Consider the following 23,160-nt stretch of genomic DNA (forward strand, 5'->3'; position numbering starts at 1 on the left):
CGCAGAACGTTTAAGAACAGCTCCTGTCCTACCAGTCCTGCTAGTGCAGCCCAGTGGCATAAACAGGCCTGCTGCTGCTGATGTGCCTGCTGTCCACAGGTGTGTCCCCTACGCACACGGACTGCGTAACCAATGACCCCTGTGTTGTTAACAGGGAGTTCCAGGGCTGGGTGGTCGTGTGGACCCTGTCACGCTAACAGGGCTCCAAGTCTCCAGATCCGAGTTGCGTCTAACTCGGTTCAGGCTACTATTTGTTTGAGAGTCAACCTGCTCTGTATCCTCCACCTAACCTTCCAGTTGCCAACCTCTCCTTTTCCATCTATGAGCACAGTGGACACCGAATGGCGATTGGGATATCTACCTTTCTCTTTCTTTTCTTCTTAATATTTTTGATATAGCGGTAACATAGTATGTACCACCTTATCCAAATCTGCCAGTCCCACCATACCAGATGTTGTTTCTTCAGCAAATGTTAATGTTGCTTAACCACTAAACCCACGGACACAAACTTTTTTACCCTTTCCAACACACCTGTTCCCCTTTCCACCAGCATATGTCCTTTTTCAACTCAGTTTGTATATGACCAAAAATGCAACTCTGCAGAGACGCCGTCTCAGCACAGCAGCCAGCCCTCGGTCCCTCAGATGTGGACAAGTAAGACCATTTCCTCCTATCGATGAAAAAGCATTGAGATTCACTCTGTGCACCAGTGGTGTTTAGTGGAAAAGCAGATGTAAGATTGCGTACCACCTTCTGCTGATACTCCTGCATACGTGCGTCCCTTTCTATGGCAGGAGTTATTTCGCAAAATTTTGTGTTGTACCGGGGATCTAACAGTGTGGCAACCCAGTAGTCAGCATGACTTGTAATTCGTACAATCCGAGGGTCATGTTGTAGGTAGTGCAGCAAGAAGGCGCTCATGTGTCTTGAGCATCCAGGAGGACAAAGTCCTTGGTGTGTTGGTGGCGGAGAGGTGAGAATCGTGCCTCCTTCCTCTGCCCTCTCCCCACAACCTCGCACAACCAAAATGTGAGCAAGCTCTCACTAATCTGCTGAGTCTTCCATGCCCATCGCCAGTTCGTCCTCCATTTCTTCATGGGCTCCTGCACCTTCCTCAACTGTTTTGTTGATACTATGCTCCCTTGATAATCCCTCTCCCCCACCGTACCATGACTGCCGACAAGGTGCCGCTGAACGTCTGGACCTTGTAGATCTCGTTATCCCTTCCGCATATGACTCCTCCAGTACTTCCTCCCTTCCTCTTGGACCAACACCTGACTCCGAATAATACTTACAGTGTGTTCCATCATGTAGATGACCTAAATTGTCACGCTGAGAATGTCATCGCCAGTGTTAAACATCTGCGTCGACATTTGTAAACTGTGTAGAACGGTGCATATGTCCTTGATCTGACACCACTCCAGCAGCGTGATCTGCATCACCTCTGGATCAAGTTAGCCCAGGGTATACGTCATAATAACGTATTTCAGCTGGGCTCTGCGGTGCTGCCACAGACGCTGCAACATGTGCAGATTAAAATTCCTGCATGTCGGAACATCGCATTTCTGACGTTTAACCGCCAGACCTTAAGGGCGGCTTTGCACGTTGCGACATTGCACGTGCGATGTCGATGGGGTCAAATCGAAAGTGACACACATCCGGCGTCGCAGTCGATATCGCAACGTGTAAAACCTTTTTGATACGATGAACGAGCGCAAAAGCGTCGTTATCGTATCATCGCTGCAGCCTCCGACATTTCCATAATGCCGGTGCAGCGACAGGTGCGATGTTGTTCTTCGTTCCTGCGGCAGCACACATCGCTGTGTATGAAGCCGCAGGAGCGAGGAACATCTCCTTACCTGCTGCCGGCTGCAATGAGAAGGACGGAGGTGGGCGGGATGTTTACATCCTGCTCATCTCCGCCCCTCCACTTCAATTGGCCGCCTGCCATGTGACGTCGCTGCGACGCCGCACGACCCGCCCCCTTAAGAAGGAGGCGGGTCGCCAGCCAGAGGGACGTCGCACGGCAGGTATGTGCGTGTGAAACTGCCATAGCGATAATAATCGCTACGGCAGCTTTTACTAGATATTGCATGTGCGACGGGGGCGGGACTATCGCTGCAGCATCGGTAACACATTGTTACCGATGTCGCAGCGTGCAAAGCCCGCCTAAGACTTCAGGAGTGATGAAAGTTGTTGAGCTACTGGGTGCGAACGATGGAAGTGAGCACATAGCGAGTGAGCCCGCTGTACAAGGCCATGTAGGCCGGGATGTTGTTTTAAAAATTGCTGGAGAATCAGATTAAACACGTGAGCCATACAAGTCACGTGTGTCACATGGGCCTGACGAAGGCACGCTGCCATGTTTGCATCATTGCCGCACACAGCTGTTAAGTCACCACCGTAGTCCGCTATGTCAATTTGTACTCCTGTCGCAAGGTGACAACGTGTTCCTTTCGTGCATAGTGCTGATGATGGGAGAGGAGTCGACGCCAGCGGCGCAGGTGGACACAGGTTATGCTCACCCACTGGGATGCGTTACCTTGACAGATGCAGAACCACAGGCTGAATGCAGGTGGTGGGTATCTCACAGATGAAGTACCAACATTCAGCTACAACCAATGGGAAGACACAACACCCCTTTTTAGGCCCTTCCTGTCTGAAGACCACTGCCAGACATAGCTATGAACCTCTGGTTACTGTTACCCCCAGTTTAGTTTTATGAGTTTGTGTGCTTGTTACCTGACTACTTTTCCTGCTTGCTGTTTAAGTACCTCATTGGCCGATTTGCATTTCACCTCTGCTTGTTTTCTGATTAAGTCCTGTCCCTCCCATTCTGTTCCTCTTCGTCAATTAATGTTTTGACCCTGCATGACTACTATTCTCTGGAACTGCAGCCTTCCACAGGTATTGATCAACTTGGGCCCTGTGTCATTCAACATCACTGTATAGGGATTAAAGGGTTTCAGGGTTCTGGGGGTCCAGCTTGGTGAGTGGGTTCCCTCTAGCCTATCCTTTACAGCCCGTCTGAGTGTATCAATCCAGGCAGGCGTTACACCGTGCCCTCGACAGAAGGACATGTAGACCGGGATAGTGTTTTAAAAATTGCTGGAGATTCGGATTCAACACGTGAGCCATACAAGGCACGTGTGTCACATTGCCCTGAAGAAGGGCCGCAGACTTTTTAGCATCATTGTCGCACCCGGCATTCCCTGGCTGCTGGTTGAGTGGAGACAACCATTGATGAAACTCGGTCTCACTCTACAGAGCTAACCGTCCACAATTCCTCAGCGGTGTCTCACATCTCCCCTACATTTCAAAGTAAACATTTGACCGCCTGATAGCCTTGAGCTCTGCTGCCAGCATAGTAAGGAGGTGTGTGGGATTCCTTGGGCGCAGTTACAAGGAAGGGTGGCCTGACCACACAGGGTTTGGGCTGAGGTGCAGGAACAGCATGAGGTTGATGAGGCAGAAGCAGTGGAGGAACTTGTACATACAGAGGAAGGACTTAAACACACAACTCGTGGGGACGGAAAGACTTGTACAGCAGACTCTCCTCCATCTATCACCATAGTTACCCAGTGCCCAGTCAGTGACATGTAACGCCCCTGTCCATGCTTACTGTTCCAAGTATCTATGGTGAAACGCACCCTGTCACACACAGAGTTTCTCAAGGAAGCGGTGATGTTGTGTGCGACCTGCTGTGGTAGCGCGGGCTCCCCTTTCTTGGAGAAGGACTGGCAAATGGCCATCGGCTCTTGGGGCACTGCAATGAGCATAAGGTCTCGAAAATCCTCGGTGAAAAAAGGGTGTAAAGGCAGCCTTTCTGTAGCTAACAAGTTTGAGATGCCGAAACTAAACCTCTTAGGCATGTCATGCACTTCGAAAATCATGTAAAAAGCAGCGAGGGGACTCCAACCACAGTCTCCCTCGTTGCCACTAATTGGGCCACACACACCCCACTTGGCTGGCATCAGTTGATGCCCCTTTTCAAAATGAAAAAGATACTTTGCATGAAGCACTCTCAAAAATACGTGTGCCTTTCGCCTCCCCTGGATGAGCCAGGGGAAGAAAAGTCCTCTGAGAGCCATGACTTGTTCATCTTGGTTATTTTTTCAAAAGCGAGGGGACTCCAACCACAGTCTCTCTCGTTTCCACTAATTGGGCCACACACACCCCACTTGACTGGCATCAGTTGACCCCCCTTTTGAAAAAGAAAAAGATGCTTTGCATGAAGCACTCTCAAAAATATGCGTGCCTTTCGCCTCCCCTGGCTGACCCAGGGGAAGAAAAGTCCTCTGAGAGCCATGACTTGTTCATCTTGGTTCTTTTAGAAACACAGCGAGGGGACTCCAACCACAGTCTCCCTTGTTGCCACTAATTGGGCCACACACACCCCACTTGACTGGCATCAGTTGACCCCCCTTTTGAAAAAGAAAAAGATGCTTTGCATGAAGCACTCTCAAAAATACGCGTGCCTTTCGCCTCCCCTGGCTGACCCAGGGGAAGAAAAGTCCTCTGAGAGCCATGTCCACATTGTCAGTGGAAAGACACGTGTGCTTATCTGCCAGCAGACCCCCAACAGCACTGAAGATAGGTTCAGAGAGAACGCTGGCTGCAGGACACGACAAGATCCCCAAGGTGTACGTGGCAAGCTCAGGCAATTTATCCAGATTGGAAGCCTAAAATGAGCAGGGCTCAAGTTGCACAGTAATGGCATCGATGTTTCCTTGCATATACTTATATGTCTGTGTCTCCTCCTCTTTTTCCTTGTCCAGCTCTTTTGTTTTCGCATGAGTATATGTCCTTGTCACTTTCCCATGTGTTTGTGTTGTGTTGTGAGTTGTTTGTCACCTTTTGGACACCTTTGAGGGTGTTTTCTGGGTGTTTTTATGTGTTTGTGATTGCCTGCCATTGTTTCCTATGCGGTTTGAGTTCGGTTCGTCGAACGTTCGACGAACCAAACTCAAACGAGACGCCCGTTCGGCGAACCGAACTCGAGCCGAACCGCGACCGGTTCGCTCATCTCTAGTGCTGTCACATATTGAAAGCGTTAAAAGGCACTGGTGGATAACGATTCCCATAACACTATTACACTAACACTATTGTTAAGGAGTTAAACTGAGTGTCTACAAGTAAAGGCCCCGTCACACTAAGCAACATCGCTAGCAACATCGCTGCTAACGAACAACTTTTGTGACGTAGCAGCGATGTTGCTAGCGATGTTGCTGTGTGTGACATCCAGCAACAACCTGGCCCCTGCTGTGAGGTCGTTGGTTGTTGCTGAATGTCCTGGGCCATTTTTTAGTTGTTGCTGTCCCGCTGTGAAGCACAGATCGCTGTGTGTGACAGCGAGACAGCAACAACTAAATGTGCAGTGAGCAGGAGCCGGCTTCTGTGGAGGCTGGTAACCAATGTAAACATCGGGTAACCAAGAAGCCCTGTCCTTGGTTACCCGATATTTACCTTTGATACCAGCCTCGGCCGCTCTCACTGCCTGTGCTGCCGGCTCCTGCTGTGTGCACATGTAGCTGCAGGACACATCGGGTTAATTAACTCGATGTGTGCTGTAACTAGGAGAGCAAGGAGCCAGCGCTAAGCATTGTGCGCTGCTCCCTGCTCTGTGCACATTTAGCTGCAGCACACATCGTGTAATTAACCTGATGTGTGCTGTAACTAGGAGAGCAGGGAGCCAGCGTTCAGTGTGCGCTGCTCCCTGCTCTCTGCACGTATAGCTCCATGCGGTGGTAACCAAGGTAAATATCGGGTTGGTTACCCGATATTTACCTTAGTTACCAAGCGCAGCATCTTCCACGTGGCGCTGGGGGCTTGTCACTGGTTGCTGGTGAGCTCACCAGCAACTTGTGTAGCCACGCTCCAGCGATCCCTGCCAGGTCAGGTTGCTGGTGGGATCGCTGGAGCGTTGCAGTGTGACATCTCACCAGCAACCTCCTAGCAACTTACCAGCGATCCCTATCGTTGTTGGGATCGCTGGTAAGTTGCTTAGTGTGACTGGACCTTAAATGTTCTTTATCTGCTGACCAAAGTTGGTAAGACTCGGGAAGGTGAAAAGAAAGACAACAATAGGGACCAAAAAGCAGAGTATACACTTCCTAAGGAGCAGATAAGAGGAGACAACAGGTCAGGTTACAGTTGTGGTGCAGTTACTAAATATAAAAGGCTACAAGTAGAGTAAGTTTACAGCTAGGATACGACCCCCATAATACCAGATGCAGGAGAAGACCCTCATGATACCCAATCCAAGAAAAAACCCTGTGATACCAGTTCCAGGAGAAGACCCCCATGATACCAGATCCAGGAGAAAACTCCATTAATATCAGATCCAGGAGAAGACTCAAGTGAGCTGGTACCTTGCATCCTGTCCAGGCACACTGAACTGAGTGGGGGCTGGGGCCATGTTTCAGTGAACGTAGGTAGCCAGCATGCTAAGTGAGAAAAGTTACCAATTAAATTGGACTTGCGGCCCTGTGGGTGGTATCCTAATCCCTATTTTTGTGATGTTTTGTACACTATTTAGATAGTTGATGACAGTGACAGAAAGAGGGTGTGATATGTGTCGCAGTGGAGAAGGTCCCCTGCGATATAAACCCTGAAAGTGTTACTATGGGCCCTGTAGTTTCACAACTCCTGGTAGTGTATTTAAGTGTCAGGTTCCCTTTAAGAAGATCCAACTTGCTGGACAGGTCTGGCTACCTACATACCCCTCCCATGGGTGTGTCACATGATATGTAAAATGGAGATGGTTTGTTTGGCACATGGTTCAGTGTAAGGAGGCTATTTGTGTCTGAAGTCTCTGGGAACAATTCCTCTGGGACTAGAGAGGATTTTAGAGTCCTGATCTGGACCATGTGTAGAGGCTTGAAACCTCTGGAATGGACCTTCTGAGGAGAGTGAAGGTCCACTTCCTCTGAATGGAGTGAGCAAGTGGAGGGAGACAGCTCCACTGGGATACATCTGAGGAGAGGTATCTGATCGTGAGCAGGCGTACCGTGTAGTAAGACAATCTGTAACTGTGTTTATCTGCCTTTAAATCCAAAGAAAGGCTAATGTCATGTGACTTGGTGTGCAGTGTATGAGGAGTTTTTAATAAACTGCTGAACTTTTAAATGAACTGAGTTCCTGTTGCTACTTCTGAAATGCAGCCAGCAAGTTAAAACCCCATGTTGCAGTGTGTGAACTGTGTGCAACCTCACAAGGGGTAATATTGGCACCTCCCTGATAGGGAAATTAGAATTAAGATAGTGTTGACGATACCTGTTATTTAGTGATAGAAGTGACAATGTGTAAATAATATTGTGTGCATACCCTAAATATCTGCATCATCATGACCACTGAGGAAGGATTCTCCGGTCGTGATGGTTACTCTACCCCCCAAACTTAACCTAAAAATAACACACCGACTGCATGCGACTTGGTTAAACAAATTGGCCACAGCAGCCTTTATTACCTATTATTAACATACTAACACAAGGGGGCGCCGTCCAACGGGCGACCCCAAACACACAATAATAGGTAACACATAATAATAATAAACGGTACATGAAACCCTATGTAGGCCTGGTGCAGAAACCCTTTCCTACACCAATATCCCTGGCCGCAACACTCTGACCCAGAGATGAGGTATTAATCACCCCACGGATTAATACCCCCCAAACTTTGCAGAACCCTATGCCTGCAATTTCCCGGAACCCAGAGACACCATACCAAGACAGTGCCTCTCGGTCCAGCTACCAATCCCTTACAACCGCTTCTGGACCAGACCTACCCCCGCCACAGGACAGGACACGTGACACCTTACGTGGCCTGGACCCGCCACACACCCAAGGCTTGCTCCACACCATCACGCAAACCCAGGGCCCATAAATCGGAACCAATGTCATTAAGATGAACCCCATCACTCCTCCTAAACTGCCACTTCGGCGATTCCAGGTCCACATGCCTCACCACCACACCGCCGTTTCTCCGCACGAAACGCACAACCACCCTGTTCACTTGTGCCCGGGCGCGATTAATCTTCTCAGCCGACCGAGCCCCCCTTCACCATAATCTGGCCACAATATCCGACCACACCACTATCAAGCCCAGATACCTTGCCCATAAATGCAATAGGTCGATCTTAATGTCCCTAATCAGATCGCGGGATGCCCGTGAACCCAGGTCATTCCCCCCCACGTGTAAAACCAACATGTTCAGAGGTCTGTCCATCCTGCAATAATATTCAAATTCCGGCACGACCCTGCTCCATTCCATGCCACGCACTCCAATCCACTTGACCGACGCCAGCGATCTGTCCACACCCAACTGCCGACCATTCGGGCGAGCGTCGGCCCGACGGCCCCCCAGAAAACGAACGAGTACCCCAGGATCCAGATCAGACACACTCCTACAATAAAGGAAACAAGTTTAACAAACAACACCACCATTCCAAATTGCAACTAAGAACAACAAACCCAACGGCAGAACAAACAAACTCTAACCAGAGCCCTCAACGAGATAATAACTGTGGGCGCACATAACCACGAAAACGAGAGGACTCCCACCAACCAATCCGTCTCACCATGTCATCTCCAAGACCCCAACGAGAAGCCTCGGTAGCCGCCCCAATCCTGAAAGAATGGGACCCGTAATCCTCTGGGCGCTCACCCGCACAGTGCAGGCAACTCCTCAGCACTGCCACAAACTGGTAACGAGACAACCAAGCCCCGTCCTCGTGACGTAGCAGTGGGCCCGGAAGACCGCCCTGCAGACCACAAAACTTACTCACCACCTGCACCGGGCACAAGCCATCCCTTTGCACCGCATGCAACACTACTAACCTGCCTCGACCCATCTGGTCCATCTTGGACCGCTGAAGCCGACACTCCACTCTCCGTCCCACTATGACACATCCTCTAATAACAAACCACCCCCACTAACCCTCGACGGGCTCACCAATTCCCCTATCCGAAAAGCCCCGAAAAAAGCTAACACAAAAGCAGTTTCAAACAACACCGTCTCATACGCTAGACACAAATCCCCTGCAAACCATCCACCAAACGCCGTAACAAGTCCAACGAAATGGGCCGCCTAGTGTCCCGCACCTTCACCCCTCTCCGAAAACCTTTCAATGCCTGCCTTACCCGGAAATCCCGTGAAACGTCCTGCTCACCCCTAACCTTTAACCAAAAGGCCACGGCCGCCACCCTAAGCGCCACAGCCGATGCTGACCTCCCAGCCCTAAAATCCTCACTCACCAATGCCAAGAGCGCCAATAAATAATCCACTTGCCCGTTACCAAACATCTCACCCAGCACTGCCTGCCACTCAACCCACACTTTAGCATAACGGCACCAAGTCACCTCGGTCACCGAATTCCTAATCAAACCCGCAATCACTGCCTCACCAGGCTCCACAATTCCTCTGGGCACACCGCTCCGATCTCGTCTGCCCCCGGCAGTAACTCCCGAAACCTGTGGAACTGAAAACGAGATAAAGCGTCAGCCACCCCGTTATCAACCCCCAGCACATGTTTCGCAACCACATGAATATTCCACAGCAAACACTTGAGCACCAAATGCCGCAGATATGCCACTACCGGTCCAGATTTAGCTGACAAGCTGTTTATTGCATGCACAACCGCCTGATTATCGCAATGAAAGCACACTTAACGTCCCGAAAATTGCGACCCCCACAACTCCACCGCTACCATGATTGGAAACAACTCGAGCAGGACCAGATTTTTTACCAGGCCACCCTGTCACCAATCCTCGGGCCACCTCCCCACACATCAATGACCCTGAAAAATGGCGCCGAAACCCGCCGACCCGGTCGCATCCGTATACAGTTCTAGCGCATCATTGGGCACCACCTTCTTCAACCACAAAGTGCGGCCGTTAAAATGCCGCAAGAAGATGTCCCAAACCAACAAATCTTCCTTGATCTCCCGCGTGACCCGCACAAAATGCGCCGAGGACCGCACGGCTGCCGTAGCTGTCGCCAACCTCCTGGCGAAAACACGCCCCATCGGCATAATCCTGCATGCAAAATTCAGCTTTCCAAGCAAAGACTGTACCACCTTAAGCCACACTTTTTTTGCTGCCAGCATTGCTGTAACCGCGCTCCGCAAATCCACAATCTTGTCCTCCGGCAACTTACATTCCATGGCCAGCGAGTCGATTTCAATCCCCAGGAACCGCATAACCGGCGCCGGCCCCTCCGTTTTTTCCTGCGCCAAAGGGATCCCGAAACGATCCGCCACACTCTGCAAGGCGAACAACAAACCAGCGCAAACTATGGAACCCGCCGGACCAACACACAGAGAATCATCAAAATAATGAATAATGGATGACAAGCCGGACACGTCCCGCACCACCCACTCAACAAAGGAACTAAAAGCCTCAAAATATGAACAAGAAATCGAACAGCCTATGGGCAAACAACGATCAACATAAAACTTCCCGTTCCACCAGCAACCCAGAAGGTGCTGACTCTCCGGATGCACCGGCAACAAACGAAACGCCGATTCTACATCCGCCTTTGCCATCAATGCACCGCATCCTGCCGCCCGTACCAAGTCCAGCGCTTTGTCAAACGAGACGTAGTACACCGCCGACAATTCCGGCGCAATGCCGTCATTCACAGACGACCCTTCCGGAAATGAAAGATGATGAATGAGCCGAAATTTATTCGGCTCCTTCTTTGGCACCACCCCCAGCGGGGACACCACCAAATTACTGCACGGAGGGCTCTCAAATGGGCCCCCCATCCTGCCCAGCTCAACCTCATTACCCAACTTCTCACCCACAACCATAGGGTGATCCCTTGCCGACCGTAAATTACGACAAACCGGAGGCAATACCTCAACCGTCGACGGAATCTGAAACCAGTACAAAAAAACAAACCGCAAAAGCGACGCCGCTGCCCCATCCGGATACCTATTTAAAAATGGCGCCATCGCCCCTACTATCACTGGCATCCTCCCTTTTACCAGACCCATCTCCGGCCTTGCCTCTCCCTTTCTTAAAACATTTGGACAAACTATGTCCCCCCCGCAGCCGGAGCACTCATGCTTGAACCTACATGCTGCACCAAATTTGCACTGGCCTTCGTTAAATTGCCAGCACAAACCCTTTTTCTAGATCCCCGAGGGCCCGGCTCCCATTACCCCGGCACCGCCATGAAAGGGCTGGCTCGGGGCCACCATTAAGCGCATCCATAAGGAAATGTCCTTATGATCCCACCGCATGCCGGGCCGCAACGCCTTACGCTGCCTAAACTGCTCATCATACCGCAGCCATGCCAAGCCCCTGTACGTGCGATACGCCTCCCCGATTGCATCCATATAGCCGAATAGAGCCGAGCAGTGCTCCGGCTCCTTTTCCCCTACCACGCTAGCCAAAATTGCGAACGCCTGCAACCAATTGGAAAAGGAACGAGGAATGAGCCTATAGCGGCGTTTTTCTTCCTCGTCCTTTTCCTTCTTGGAATCGCTCGGCTTCACCTTGTCTAGGTTAAATTTTTCCAGGGGTAGTAAGGAAAATATCTCCACATACTCCCCTTTCCAAATTTTTTCCCTCACCTCTTTTTTGAGGTGCGCCCCTAGCGGTCCCTCAAAGCACACATACACCTCGCTCTTAGCCCTATCATCCAGCCGCACCACCTCATCCTCCTTTTTCTTCTCCTTTTCTCCCACTTTATCGCCTGCAGGCTCCACTACTCCGCTACCTACACCCGCCCCCACCGGCGCCTTCTCGCCACTAGCCGCCGCTGCGCCATCCACCGCCGACCCCATCTAGGCCACCGCCGGCACTCGCGCTAAACCTTGCAAAAGCCCCAGCAACTGGCTAAGCAAAGCTGACCCCTCTGGCGCTGCCGTGCCCGCAGCCACCTCCCCAGCACCAGCACCCCGCGCCGCAAACAATGCCGAATCCACGGCTAGCTCACCCGACCATGACGCGGAGATGGAATTCGATACTGCGACGTCGTCCGCCATCGGCTCCTCTGATTCATCCCCCGACCTGAGGGCTCCTTCTTCTTCCTCACTGTAGCCGTCCTCCACCGTCCCAGCTCCAGAGGACGCAGCCGATGCGTCCCCTCCACCATAGCAGCCACCCTCCTGGGCAGCCGCGTGGGCACTGGCGGTGGGCGTCCTCTGCTTTCTGTGCGGCGACAGCCCACAAGACCGTCCTGTCCCCTGGGCCGCCGCCGACCGAGTCCTCTTCCTGGAGGAGCCTCTCCCCGAGCTCAGGGGGCTCCCCACCGCCGGTTCCTGCCCTCCAGGGCCTCCGACCGAGACCTCCCACTGGGTCCTCCCCCGCCCGAGGGAAACCGCGGCCGCCGGGCGCAGTGCTGATGACCTGAGGGACCTGGCGGTCCCTGCGGGGCTCCCGCCGTCCCTCCTGCTCTCCGCAGCCGTACAGGTATCTGGGTGGCGCCTGCCCACACCGGTCCCCCTGCTGGCTGCCTGCGCCCGGCCCCCCCACCATCCTCGGGGGGTACTGCTGGCCTCCATCGTCAGCCGGGCACGCTCCTGTACAGAAGCAGCCGCCGGGACGTGCCCCACTGCCGGGGGCCCGGCGTCCAGAGCAGGCCCCAGGCTGGACACGCCCCCTCTCCGTGCCTCCGGTTCTCGCTGGGCACGGCCCGGTTCCCGGGCTGCCGCCGGCCTGCAAACTTGAGCCCGCGGCCTGGGACCGGAAGTAGGCCCCAGGCCGGGCCCACTGCTATCCAGGCCGCCGCTGGCCTCCGTCCGTCGCCGGGCTCGCTCCCGGCCGGGAGACGCCGCTGGGCTCCGTACTCCAGCCCGAGGCCTGAGACCGGAAGAAGGCCCCGGGCTGGCCACGCCCCCTTCTCGGCCGTCACGGCCTCGCCGGAGATTCTCCCGGCGGCCGGAGCGGACGCAGGGAGCTGCCGCTGCCCGCCCCGCCGCGGAGGGTCCTGAGGGGGGCTCTCACTGGGCCTCCTCGCTCCCCCCGCGCCCGGAGAGTACCTAACCGGGGGCCTGGAACGCCACCCATGGCGAGGGGGGGAGCAAGGGGCAGGTGCCGACGGGGAAACCCAGGCAGCCCTGAAGTGAGACTGCACTGCCTGGGCCCCGTGCACCGCCATCGCCGCTCGGATCATCCGATCCAGTTCCTGGAGGTCCGCCATGAATCCTGGAGATGGCTAGTCGGTCCTGGTCTTGGTCCTAGGTCCGGTCAGAATCTGTCGCCGTCCAGAGTCCAAAAGGGAGGTAAGACCCTCCCTCATCACTTATATACTCCCCCCCTCCCCTACAGGGACCCTTTTTCCACCAATCCCCTATATCTTCCCATAATGCCCCTCATTATAACTTTATTAACCCCTCACTCCCTCCCTTCCCTCTGGTCATGTCGCCCCTCCCCCCTATGGGGTCCATGGCTTTCTAATTTGTTATTGTAATATAATCTGTCTTAATTATCGCCTCCTCTGTCACTCCCTGATTGCATACTCAAGGCAGTATCTGTTTGTGTAAAATAAATATTCTGTTTAAGTTATCACTGAGTCGTCCTTTTTTGCACTTGTCCATCCTAGCTAAATGTTAACACCTGCTTGCATGAGAAAAGCAGACGGGCTAGCAATTTGAGTTAAGGGGGCTTTACACGCTACGACATCGCTAATGCGAACTCGTTGGGGTCACGGAATTAGTGACGCACATCCGGCCGCATTAGCGATGCCGTTGCGTGTGACACCGATGAGCGATTTTGCATTGTTGCAAAAACGTGCAAAATCGCTCATCGGTGACATGGGGGTCCATTCTCAAAAATCTTTACTGCAGCAGTAACGAGGTTGTTCCTCGTTCCTGCGGCAGCACACATTGCTCTGTGTGACACTGCAGGAAGGAGGAAGCTCTCCTTACCTGCCTCCCAGCCGCTATGCGGAAGGAAGGAGGTGGGCGGGATGTTATGTCCCGCTCAGCTCCGTCCCTCCACTGCTATTGGACGGCCGCTCTGTGACACCGCACGGACCGCCCCCTTAGAAAGGAGGCGGTTTGCCGGTCACAGCGACGTCGCCGGGCAGGTAAGTATGTGTGACGGGTCTGGGCGATGTTGTGTGGCACGGGCAGTGATTTGCCCATGTCGCGCAACAGATGGGGGCGGGTACCCACACTAGCGATATCGGGACCGATATCGCAGTGTGTAAAGCCCGCTTTACTCAAACTTTCCTACTCCTCTTAGGCATCCCATTTCTGATTAGTCTCCCTCGGACCAAACTCTTCCTTCTCCAATCCATCTTGAATGCAGCAGCCAGGGTCATATTCCTGTTCAGCCGCTTCACCAATGCCTCCACCTTGTGCCAGTCACTACACTGGCTACCTATCAGCTACAGACTACATTACAAACATATCTCTCACCCACAAAGCTCTCCACAGTTCTGCACCACCATATATCTCATCCCTCACCTCTGTCTATCATCCCACTTGCCCCCTTCGTTCCGCAAATTATCTTAGACTAACATCCTCCATAATATGAACCTCACACCTCCATCTCCAAGACTGCCGCTAAAGTTTTCTGGAATGCACTACCCCAAAGAATGTGACTAATATCCAGCCCCCAAGTTTATAAGCGTACATTAAAAACACATCTCTTCAGTCAAGCTTATCATAATAACTTACTAACTTAACTCTCCCCTGTCCCACCTTCTAAATGCTACTCGTAACCTTTTCTCTTCTACTTCTGTCCTCACATCCTACATACAACCAATAGCACGTAAGAGCACCCAAAAGATTACTGTCTAAAGACCAGATCATTCATCTTTATATGTAACCAATAAACTAGTGACCCGCCCCAGTGCCGTGGGGTACTCGGTTCTGGGTGTTGGTTAATGGGATTATGTCACGGGGGCCTGTGCCCGGTTCCGTGGCCCTGGTGGTCGCTGAAAGTCAATAAATAATAAAAATAAAAAAAAAAAAAAAAAATAATAAAGAAAAAAATAAATAAAAGTATTTCGTGACGCCACCTACGGTTCCAGTATGGTTACTGGGGCTGCAGGTCAGACCTCTGGGGTGATGGTTAGGCAGCCAGTTGTTTACGCTTCCCATAGGTGAAGCGGGGTCCCCAGGGCAGTATTAGTGGTACACAGAAATGGCAGCCGTTTTTCCTCACAGCCTTTTCAACTGTCACTTTAGTGCAGCAGCCTATGGCTCATCAGATGACGAAATAAAGTGCGTCACACCAATTCATTAACTCTGGCCAGATTTTACTTGCAGGTGTTAAAAATAGGTTCAGTTTCTGATGTTACAGTTTTTGGGTAATCTGGGAACAGTTCAGGATCTCTGCACCAGGTCAGTTGTGAGGCCTCCCTGCTGCGCTATGTTTCTCCTTGCTACTAGGCTGCCTGTAGCTATACCTTGTCCCTCTCTCACTGTCTTCACCTGTATGGCAGGCGGCGGGAGCTTCTCTGAGGGGCACTGCTGTACTCACTGCGGTCCCTAAGCTCTGTGTAGCGGCTTTGCCTTCAGGTGCTGCTGCGGCCAGGAGATCTGCAGTCTCCCTGGCCCCCGGTCTTTATTGCTGGGCAGATTAGATCCCTCACAATCTCGGATGCCGGTGTCCGATAATCAGCGCTGTTCCTTGGGGATGAACCAGTCAGGCTCCACCTCCCCGGTCACTCCTCTTTTGCCTCACTTCTGATCCCTCAGGCGGTCACACAGTTACTCATACGGGCTAAGCACTGCCCTCTCCATTTTGATGTCTTCCCTCACTCTCTGCTCGCACAGTCTCCTTTTTTCCAACTGTCAACTGTCTCTCTGACTCCGCCTCCAAACCTGTATTTAAAGGGGACCTCACCTGAACTCGACTTGTAGAGCTCCCCCTCCAGGCTTGGAGTGGAAATGTTATATGTGGGATTACCTAATGTGGAGATCCTTCCCTGCCCAGGTACAGGTATATTTGTGGCAACTGAACCCTGGGGTGCCACACTAGCATAATGATGGCCGGACCAGATCTACAAGTGTGCTTCACCTTTTGTGTCTCCCTTCTTCCCCATAGATTGTAAACTTTTGAGCAGGGCCCTCATTCCTACTGTAGCTGTTGAATTATGTACTATTTTGTCTTGTTTTTGTCTATACAAGCCCCCACCTGATTGTAAAGTGCTGCGGAATTTTGTTGGCGCTATAAAAAAAAACTTTTTTATAATTATTATTATTATTATTATTATCCCCTTTCTGGTAGCCAGGCTGCATCCTTAAGTAATGCCTGGTCATTGTTATTATTACCATCATATTTACCTTCTTTTTTACTCTTCTTGCTCTTTCTCTATTGCATGATCACTTATTTCTGTGTGTGACCAGGAAACATGAATAGACATCCAGTAGACTTTATTTAACTTCTACATGTCCAAATTCACCATAGTTGCTGTTGTTTCTCCTGGCTTCTATTGCCTTAGCGAAATTGTGATGTGCACTGTGTTTTGATGGATGATACCCAGCTGCCACTAATTCTCAACATGAGTTGGCCGGTACTTGGAAATGTTATTGTGCTGCAAGCATCAAGAGTAGCAGTTTTGACCAGGAACAGTGTATGTCCTTTTTGACCCGCTAGGTCAATGTTTTTAATGGCAATAATGCCCTACCACAAGCAGATCAGATGGTAAAATATCCATGGTTGAGTTCTATGGCTGGTCGATACCAGGAAGTTTCTTATACACTTCACTCACTTGTTTCACATCTTCCTCTGTGTACATCTGCCTGTCCCCAACAGCACCAGGACAGAACTTACTACCAGATGTCATGCTAAATTGCTACCTGTCAACAGCAACTTGGTAATTCAGTAAGTGTCAATGTCAGAAACATTGTGGCTGCACTGATTTTGGGCACATATACGCTCGCTCCTTGCATGGCACATGTCTTCTATTTGATCATACATTTTATAAACACTTAAGCCTGCTTGAACAAGGTGGTCTCAAGGTCAGGACAGTGTGGTGGCATTTCAACCATTCTTCATGGAAAAACACACTTCAGGATTTGAAGAGACAGAATGGTGTCACGGAGAACTGCCTAGTTTCCGACATTACGATATAATGGAATTTATTTGTTGGTGAGTCTTTACAAGCAACATATGGCAGTGAATGTTTATTTCAAGAAGTAGAGAAACTGTATCTTGCGTTACCTTGAGATCTGCCATTGACAGGTGATGAGAAATGCATGTCGCTTACTGAGACCCTTGAAGAGGCTGCAACATAGAACAATAGTGGAATCAGTCATGTCATGCCACTCAAGATTATATTGTAAGAAATGTTGATAAGCAAGTAAGAGAGGACGAATAGTAATTTCCAAACTTTTCTTCATACTCTGGATCTGTTGGAGTCACAGTATGTTTCCCATTACTTTTTCACAATCAATAGTATATGAGCCTACCCCTTCTGTTTCATATTGTTTTATAAATGTCGTTAACCCCTTATCAACATATGATGTACTGGTATGTCATATGCCGAGTCCCTGACATGCCAAGTCTCCTCACATGCGGATTCCAAATCTTTTCCAGCAGATGATGTCTAATTTAATCAGCCATCATGTGACATTAACAGCGGTGGTCTCACAGTCGTCTCTCTATTTTTGGAGACTAGAGACAAACTCAAAGTCAGGATCCCCTTTTTTTTTCCCTTTACATTTAAATGTGATTTTATTTCTTTCAGTATGAAGCATGGTGTCAGGTGTTGCTAAGAAACAACAAAACTCCTGGAGTTCAGTGCTGGCAACCGACAACAGACATTCAAATTGTCCACTTCCCAGCCCAGGCAACAGTTTGGCAAGGGGTTTAGAGGGGTTGCTGCCCATTGGCTGTCCAATCCAGGAGCTGGAAGCCCAGGGAGGGGAGTGATCAAGGAATCAGTTAAAAATAACAGTTTAGTGAGGAGAAGAAGGAGGAGTGGAGGACGGATGTATGTGTCCAGGCTCAGGTCCACTGCAAGGGCCTGAGGTGGTCTTAGTTGGTGCATAAGGAGTGGCTGTCAGGGAGTCGAGTAATAGGAACTTCATGGACCAAGGCATGGCAGGGAACAGGGCCCTAGGCCAGGTGGAAGTTTCAGGCCCATCTGGCAAGTCTGCAGGTGATGGGGACTTTCACGGTTCATCACCATCAGAGTGTCTGGGACACAGTGGCAGAGAGGGAGCCAGAGAATGACATGAAGGTCTGGCCCCACATCGGTTGATGCCACCTGTCATTTGGGCCAGCAGCAGCAGGAGAGAGAGAAATATGGGAGAGACCCCAAACAGCTTCACGCCACAGGGGCCCCCAATTAGGAGGTGCCAGAGACAGAGCCAATGGAGCCACAGGACCAGCACTGGACGGAGGGAACCTGGGAACCAGCACCAAGCTGCATCTTACCACCTGTGTGAGTAAAGAACCGGTTATCCTTCAGTCCCTGTGTAATGTGTGGTCTCCATTACTGCTGCATTCCTGCATCATGAACTAACATACTACTACAACCACCAACATCCTCCCCTGGGTCACCGCTCTAATTGCGGAGAGTGATAACATCCAGGCTGCCCTATACCATCAGCCCCAGTGGTGAGATATTGTGCAGCGGCGGCTTCTACACATTGCCGCATACCGCAAGTGGCGTCACGGACATTAAAAACAATCTATCCCCTGTAAATATAACCCATTTTACAAACGGCCCCTGGGGTCACGGAACCGGGCACTGGCCACCACTGACATAGACTCTGCGAACTAGACGCCTGGATCCGATCAGCTCCTCTGCGGGGCCTGGGACATGGCAAGTACATCAGGAGTTAATGTCAATTTTGTTGTTCTGCAGTTTCTGCTGAATGGTGCAGCTGCAGCTGCTTTGTAGCTATGCCCCTTCAGGTTTAAATAGAGATGTCTTCCCAGCAATCCTTGCTGAAGATACAAAGCTTTTTGTTCTCTGACAGCATTGGTGAAAGGACCTGTGAAGGTTTGTTCCTGCATTTGGACTTTATCATTTGTTGTTTTCCCCTGTAAACTGTTACTTTCCCTGCATGTATTAGTGCAGCGGTGGAGCTCGCGTCTTCCACCAGCCAATGCACTAGCCAGTAGTGATGAGCGAGTACTAAAAAACTAAAAAGCTCGGGTGCTCGAGGCTCGGGCCGAGCATCCCAAGATACTCGTGTACTCGGCCCGAGCACCGAGCACAAAGTTATCCTATGGGAGACCCGAGTATTTTTGTGAAATGACCCCCGGCAGCATGTAGAAACCCTAAAAATGGCACAAAAGTCTCAGAAGAGTGCTCAAATGACATGGCAACAGCATGGGGAAGACCCCTTGAAGCATTTATCACTCAAAAGTCACAGCTGTGAACAATTTTGTCCCCGTTTTACGCCATTTTTACGGACTCACCAGAAAAGCTTCCAAAATGACACCAAAATGAATTTTCATGGCGGAAATGTTAAGGGCACATACCCAATAGTGAGATAGAGCTGGTGTATGTTACTTTTTGAGATTAATACATGAAAGATTTTACATAAAACATTGTGTGGCACTCCGATGTCCCTGAGAAGAGACGTACATAAAGGCCTCTGAGTCTAATGTGCCCATTTTGAGGAAGTGAGTCTTTGTAGTATTTTCCTTTGCCAGGGCAGTCCAAAATTGTGAGGTTCACCAATGCCCCTGCATACAGACGTGCATGAGGGCCTGTAAACCTGAAGTGCCCATTGTAAGGAAGTGGGTCTATTGTAGTATAGCCCTTTGGCAGGGCAGCCAAAAATTGGGAGGCTCCACGTTGTCCCTGGATAGAGACGTGCATGATGGCCTGTAAACCTGAAGTGCCCATTGTAAGGAAGTGGGTCTATTGTAGTATAGCCCTTTGGCAGGGCAGCCAAAAATTGGGAGGCTCCACGTTGTCCCTGGATAGAGACGTGCATGAGGGCCTCAAAACATTAAGTGTCCATTGTCAGGAAGTGGGTGTATTATAGTATAGCCCTTAGGCAGGGCAGCCAAAAATTGGGAGGCTCCACGTTGTCCCTGGATAGAGATGTGCATGAGGGCCTCAAAACATTAAGTGTCCATTGTCAGGAAGTGGGTGTATTATAGTATAGCCCTTAGGCAGGGCAGCCAAAAATTGGGATGCTCCACGTTGTCCCTGGATAGAGACGTGCATGAGGGCCTCAAAACATTAAGTGTCCATTGTCAGGAAGTGGGTGTATTATAGTATAGCCCTTAGGCAGGGCAGCCAAAAATTGGGAGGCTCCACGTTGTCCCTGGATAGAGACGTGCATGAGGGCCTCAAAACATTAAGTGTCCATTGTCAGGAAGTGGGTGTATTATAGTATAGCCCTTAGGCAGGGCAGCCAAAAATTGGGAGGCTCCACGTTGTCCCTGGATAGAGACGTGCATGAGGGCCTCAAAACATTAAGTGTCCATTGTCAGGAAGTGGGTGTATTATAGTATAGCCCTTAGGCAGGGCAGCCAAAAATTGGGAGGCTCCACGTTGTCCCTGGATAGAGACGTGCATGAGGGCCTCAAAACATTAAGTGTCCATTGTCAGGAAGTGGGTGTATTATAGTATAGCCCTTAGGCAGGGCAGCCAAAAATTGGGAGGCTCCATGTTGTCCCTGGATAGAGACGTGCATGAGGGCCTCAAAACATTGTTCCCATTGCAAAGGAGCGGGTCTCCTGTCATTGTAATGTCCATTCTGCAAAGTATGGGCGAAAAAATTTACCACTGGGGGTATACCTGAAACAAAGGCCTAACTATTGTAACGGTCATCATTTTGGCGCATGAGGAGAAGGAGGAGCAGTCCAGCGATTATCCAAAGTCCAGAAGTGTGTACCCATGGGTGAGTGGAGGTACATGGCAAATTCCCGTTACAAACTTTAAATTCCGCTCTCATTTGCTGGTGGTGTGGTGAAGTCTGGCCCAATCCAACCCTTGTTCATCTTGATCAGAGTCAGCCTGTCAGCATTTTCAGTTGACAGGCGGGTGCGTTTATCTGTAATGATTCCACCTGCGGCACTAAAAACACGCTCTGACAAAACGCTAGCGGCAGGGCAGGCCAGGACTTCCAAGGCGTAGAGAGCCAATTCATGCCACGTGTCCACCTTGGATACCCAATAATTGTAAGGCACAGAGGAATGTCGGAGTACAGTTGTTCGATCTGCAAGGTACTCCTTGAGCATCTGGGCAAACTTAGGATTTCTTGTGGCACTACCCCGCACCTCAGGGGCTGTGGTACGTGAGGGGCTGAGAAAACTGTCCCACATCTTAAAGACTGTTCCCCTACCTCTGGCGGATTGGACTTGTGCCTCTCTCGGCTGTACGCCTTGGTTGTCCACTGATTCCTGACCTATGCCGCTAGCGTTTTGTGAGGGGAATGCTTTGCCTACTTCCGTGACTATGGCCTTCCGGAACTGCTGCATTTTGGTTGACCTCTCCGCCTCGGGAATAAGAGACATAAAGTTCTCCTTGTAGCGTGGGTCTAACAGTGTTACCAACCAGTAATGATTGTCGGCCAAGATGTTCTTAACGCGAGGGTCACGAGACAGGCAGCTTACCATAAAGTCAGCCATGTGCGCCAGACTCTTAACAGCCAGGACTTCAGTAGCCTGACCAACACGATGACTGAACATGCTGTCCTCTTCCTCCTCCTCCTCCTCCTCATCTACCCTGTCCTCTGGGCAGCCACGCTGAACCGAGGATATGACTGGTGTGCATGTCATATCCTCAATTTGGCCGGAGAGTTGCTCCATGTCTTCATCCTCCTCCTCGTCATAGTCCTCCACTGCACGTTGTGATGAGACGAGGCTGGGCTGTGTGTTATCACCCACACCCACTACTGTTTCTTGCTGCAACTCATCGCGCTCCGCCTGCAATGCATCATGTTTGTTTTTGAGCAGAGACCGTTTTAGAAGGCAGAGTAGCGGTATGGTGACGCTAATAATGGCGTCATCACCACTCACCATCTTGGTGGAGTCCTCAAAGTTTTGGAGGATGGTACATAGGTCGGACATCCATCTCCACTCCTCAGGTGTTATGTGTGGAGTTTGACCCATTTCCCGACGGCTTAGGTGATGCAGGTACTCAACAACTGCCCTCTTCTGCTCACATATCCTGACCAACATGTGCAGAGTTGAATTCCAACGCGTGGGGACATCACACACCAGTCTGTGAGCCGGAAGATGCAAACGGCGCTGAAAGCCGGCAAGGCCGGCTGAAGCAGTAGGTGACTTTCGAAAATGTGCAGACAGGCGGCGAACTTTTACCAGCAGATCAGACAGCTCTGGGTATGACTTTAGAAACCGCTGAACCACGAGGTTGAGCACATGGGCCACGCATGGAACATGTGTCAGCTGGCCTCGCCTCAAAGCCGCCACCAGGTTCCGGCCATTGTCACACACGACCTTTCCTGGCTTTAGGTTCAGAGGTGTGAGCCAGTGATCTGCCTGCTGTTTCAGAGCTGTCCACACCTCTTCTGCATTGTGGGGTTTGTCACATATGCAGATTAGCTTCAGCACAGCCTGTTGCCGCTTCGCCGAGGCAGTGCTGCAGTGCTTCCAGCTTGGGACTGGTGTGGAGGGTAAAGTGGATGAGGATGCGCAGGAGGAGGAGGAGGCTGAAGAGCATGACATTCCGGAGCTGTAGAGTGTGGGTGAAACCCTGACTGAGGTAGGGCCTGCAAACCTTGGTGTGGGAAGGACGTGTTCCATCCCTCGCTCAGACTGGGTCCCAGCTTCCACAATATTAACCCAGTGTGCCGTCAACGAGATGTAGCGGCCTTGCCCACAAGCAGTTGTCCACGTGTCTGTGGTTAGGTGGACTTTGGGTGAAACAGCGTTGTTCAGGGCACGTGTGATGTTTTGTGACACGTGGTTATGCAACGCGGGGACGGCACACCGGGAGAAATAGTGGCGGCTGGGGACCGAGTAACGTGGGACAGCTGCCGCCATCAGGTCGCGGAATGCTTCTGTCTCCACCAGCCTAAAAGGCAACATTTCCAGCGCAAGCAGTCGCGAAATGTTAGCATTTAGAACTGTGGCATGTGGGGCGTTGGCAGTGTATTTGCGCCTGCGTTCAAAGGTTTGCTGAATGGATAACTGAACGCTGCGCTGGGACAAGGACGTGCTTGATGATGGTGTTATTTCTGCATAGGCAACTGCAGGTGCAGGACCGGAGGAGGCTTGTTCGCAGGCAGCATGGACAGGGGATTGGCTCGCATGCACAACC

The sequence above is a fragment of the Anomaloglossus baeobatrachus genome, chromosome 4 (genome assembly GCF_048569485.1).
Source record: "Anomaloglossus baeobatrachus isolate aAnoBae1 chromosome 4, aAnoBae1.hap1, whole genome shotgun sequence".
NCBI lineage: Eukaryota > Metazoa > Chordata > Amphibia > Anura > Aromobatidae > Anomaloglossus > Anomaloglossus baeobatrachus.